This window comes from Tupaia chinensis, unplaced genomic scaffold (genome assembly GCF_000334495.1).
Source record: "Tupaia chinensis unplaced genomic scaffold, TupChi_1.0 Scaffold000529_1, whole genome shotgun sequence".
Taxonomy (NCBI): Eukaryota; Metazoa; Chordata; class Mammalia; order Scandentia; family Tupaiidae; genus Tupaia; species Tupaia belangeri.
The window spans coordinates 5,586-10,026 of record NW_006160042.1 but is presented as its reverse complement, the minus strand read 5'-3'; the positions used below and the strand labels follow the sequence as shown (position 1 = coordinate 10,026).

Below are 4,441 nucleotides of genomic sequence, written 5' to 3'. Positions count from 1 at the left end.
AACCGTGGTTGGCCATGTGGGAGTGTCCAGCGCCTTAACCACCACACCACCTGCTGGTCCCCTTGAAGAGAGATTTAAACAAGAAGAAAATAATATTAGCATCACAGATTTGTTTCCAGTGTTCTTCATTTCTTTGTGTAGCTCCTAATTTCCATCCGGTGTCGGTTTACTTTGCCTGGAGAACTCCTTCAACAGGTTTCATATTGTGGATCCACTGGTGGCAAATTCTTTCAGCTTTTGTAAATCTTCGTTTTTTAAAAGAGATTTTTGCTATAGGGCTTGTTTGTTTGCCTGCTGGAGAGACAGAGAGAGATGGAGAGAGAGAAAATGAGAAATCACCCCCCAGGGCTGATGGCTACACACCAGTCTCTTCTCCTCCATTCTCCTCTAGGGATTTTGGGCATGCATTCACACATGCCTGGCATGAATTTTAAGCTGCCAAACTCAGGACTTGAACCTTGGTCAACCATGTGGGAGTCCAGTGCCATAATCACCACACCACTTGCTGGTACTACTTTACTACATCTATAAAAATTTTGGGGACCAGCAATTGGTGTAATGGCTATGCCACTGGGCTCCCATGTAGTCCACCATGGTTCGAGTCCTGGACCCAGTGGCTTAAACTCACGCAGGGTGTGCGTGCATGCATGCCCAAGATCCAAAGCCCTCCCGGTTTCTAGAGAACAGGTGCACCTGGGTGGAGCTGCAAGGTGTCAACTGAAGAAGCCAGAAGAGGTCCTGCGGTTCACAATGTGTGCCAATGCTTCAGGTAACCATGACCTCGGAACTGCTCAGAGATAGCAGAGGTCCTAGGGGGATCTCTGGTCCATCCTGTTGGAGCGAATATTCAGAAACAACAGAAGGCTGGGAGGGGGTGGGCTCTTCAGATCCCTGGTAACACACCTGAGAGTTCAGAGGGATGCAGGAGGAGATGAACTGGGCTCTCTATGCAGCTCCCCACTTCTCCCTGCCATTCACGCTGCAGTCTCTCTTCTCTGATTTTTCAGACATTTGGTAATGTGTTCACTTCTGGCTAATTTGTTGGAGAAGGTTTCTGCAACTGTTACCTCGTGTGCTTCCCTTTACTGTGAGGTACTTCTGTGCCAATATCTTTAACTGTGTTTTCCACCGAAGGAGATTGGCATTCAGATGTGTGAAGAGGAGTTTCTTCCTTTGTCCAGCATGTGCAGTAGGGGTTGAGGATTTCTCTAACCCTAACAGTATTCGGATGTTTGGCTACTGTGCATCTAGGCCTCTTTAGACACTCAGTTTGTGAAGGCTGAGCAAAAAGTGAGAATGTACAGTAAAAGAAAAAGAAAACAATTTTTTAAAGGGGGGGGGAGACCAAAACAACAAAGCTGAAAGAAATTTAAAGCAAACAATTAAAATATTTTAAAAATTTAAAAAATTTAAAAAGAGAGGCAGAGAGAAAAGGAAGGTGCCCTACCTTTCTAGATTTTTGGGTCCGGAAGGTGAGGTTGGAGAAGAGAGGCTTCAGGTGCCCTGGTCCCCAAAATGGGCAGGGCACGCCTCAGATGTAAATGACTTCAGAAAGGACCTGCATTTTCTAGCTTTCTTCCCTGTCCTTTCTAGTTTTTGGGTCTCTTATTGATTGATTTTAAAGACTTTTTTAAATTTTGCAAGAAGGTGCAGAGGGGTCTCCAGAGAGACACACAGAGAGAGAAAGTAAAAAAGTACCCTTTGTGGGGAATGGTCACTCCCCAGCCCCTTCTTTTCAATCTCTTCCATCTCTCTCTTTCAAGAATTGGGCCTACTCACACCAACACACACCCAAAGTGAATTTAAAGCCACCAAGTCCAAATTTGAATAGTGCAGTAGTGGGCAGTGTGGGATCCAACCGCGTTCACCACAGTTTGTGCTGGCCCAATATTGATTGATTTTAAAATTCACTTTGCGCTTGGCACATGTGCATGGGTGCCCAGATCCCAGAAAGAATTGTGGCATGGCGGTCACATGGCTGTGTGTAGGGGGGTGTGGGAGGGATTTCTCAGGTCCTATCTCTGTGTCTCTCCAGGGAGCTCCTGTGCCCTATAGCACAAATCTCTCAAAATAAACGAATTAAATAATTGAAAAGGGCAAATTTCTCTCTTAAAAATAAAACACTTTGCAGCCTGGAATAAATCCCACATACTGAGTGATGCATTAGCTTTTTTTGGTTGGTTTTAATTGGCCAAGATTTTGTTTAGAACTTGTCTTGTGGCATAAGCATAATGCTGGTTTCCAAGAATGAGTCGGGAATCCTTCCTCTCCCACTTTCTGGAGTCCGCATTTGGTACACTGTCGCTGAAATGTTTGATAGACTGTACCAGTCAAACCATGTGGCCCCGGACGTTTCTTTGGAGAAAAGATTTGAACTAAGACTTCCGTTTCTTCTTTTTGTATAGTTTCACTTATTTAAAGCATTCAGCCCAGGGCGGCGGCGAGCTGGCGGGCAGGGCGTGTCCTATGTAGATGAGGACGCGCGGGGGCCGCTGCTCCCGCCCCTGCTGATGAGACACGAGAGGATTTCCCGTGCTGTGGGGGCGAGTCCAGAAGCGCAAGCCGGAGGCTGAACGGCCACGGTGTGTGGAAGGGCCAGGATTGCTCGGAAGTAGGGGAGCGAGGAGGGCGTGTGTGTAAAGCGGAAGGCGTCTGAGGCTGGGGCGGGGCGGCAGGGGAGCAGTCATACTTACCTGGCAGGGGAAACACCATGATCACGAAGGTGGTTTTCCCAGGGCGAGGCTAACCCATTGCACTGCGGGTGTGCTGACCTCTGCGATTTCCCCAAATGCGGGAAACTCGGCTGCATAATTTATGGTAGTGGGGGGCTGCGTACGCGCTCTCCCCTGATCTTTTTTAAGTGATAAAATAAGACCAAGAAGTACATTAGCCCCTAACATGTCTTTGCTTTTACAGCACAGCTCTTTGTATAAAGCTTGTATGACGCTGTTGTAGCTGTTTTGGGGAGGCTTAGGAGCTTTACCTTGGCCAGGGGAGGAAGCTTTCCCATGTGGGTCCTTAGCAGTTACTTCTCCAGGGCCGATTTCTACTTCTTGTATGATACATTTTTATGCCGAGAATAGGCGACTTGAGTCTCCACTGCTTCTGTGTTGTGTGTGGTGTTCGGTAGTGGAGATCATGCATGCATGCCATGCACACACGTCTGGTATATGCTGGACCTGGCACTCAAACAGTGGTGACTACCCGGAGTCCAAGGATCTTCCGGACTTGCTTTTGCCTCTTGTCTTTGGAAAAAAAGATTTGAACTACGAATTTCCTTCCACTTTCTCAGTGATACTAATTTTGCTATGTTCTGTATCCATGTATCCTAATGCACCCTTCCTGCACGTTCCCACCCCCCTATCCCTGTTGCCCCCACTTCTTTTCCTGGATCTCTGACTGTCCCCTTCATAAACACAGAGAAGCAGTTCCTTAGCCTCTACTTCACACCTGACATGCATCATTACCCTTCAAAAATGCCTTACTTAGTATTATTGAGGTATTAGTATTATTGAGGTAGCTAAAAAAAAAAAAGCCAACAACAAATAACACTCAGGTCCAAACTCCAGCTTGCAAATTGTGAGCATATTCACACCTTCTGTCCTCTTGACACCCGCACCCCTCCCCCATCTCTGACTTTTAATGCCACTCCCTCCTTTTTTCTTTTTTTTGGAGAGGTTTTTGATATAGGGCACGTGCGCTGGCCAGACAGAGTCAGAGAGACAGAAAGCGAGAAATCTCTCCCCAGGGTGTATGGCTATGCTGAAATCCCTTCTCCTCCATTCTCCTCTCCGGACTCCTCCATTCTCCTCTCGGGATCTTGGGCATGCACACGCGCCCGGCGTGAGTTTCAAGCCACTGGTTCTGGGACGCATACCGCGGTCGGCTATATGGGAGTCCAATGACACAGCCATTATGCCAACTGCTGGTCCTGCCACTCCCTCCTCAAATGGAGAATGCAGAGCCAGGGTCTCCTGAGCTGATGCTTCCTTGGAACAGGCTCTCAAACCTCTGCCTGACCTCAGAGCCCTCTGATATCCAGGCAGAGTAGGTGGCAATGCTGATGTGGGCAGGTCCCAGGAAAAACAACCCACTGGAGGCCCAGCAAGGATACATGACCTTGTAGGGAGAAACCAGACGTGTCACACACCCTGTAACAAAAAAACCTCTCCAAAAACCAAGAATACAGAGAGGACAATGGAGGTGAAGAGATTGTGGCGTGGCCAAACTCTCTAGAGGAGGTGATTTCTTGCTTTCATCATTCTCTCTCTCTCTCTCTCTGTCTCTTACATGCGGCTTATAGCAAGATTCTCTGTCAAGGGACCAGCAGTTATTGTAATGGCTATGTTGCTGGACTCCCACATAGTCGACTGCGGTTCGTGTCCCGGATCCGGCAGCTTAAACTCACGCGTGCGTGCGTGCCCAAGATCCTGAGAGGAGA

General features: G+C 47.9%; 1 non-coding gene across 1 annotated transcript; it reads left to right on the top strand.

The window, feature by feature from the left end:
* The first annotated feature begins 2,685 nt into the window (after positions 1–2,685).
* On the top strand, positions 2,686–2,849 carry LOC114009396 (U1 spliceosomal RNA). Its single transcript, XR_003550826.1, has one exon. It is a non-coding gene; the product is annotated as a U1 spliceosomal RNA (small nuclear RNA).
* Positions 2,850–4,441: the final 1,592 nt, after the last annotated feature.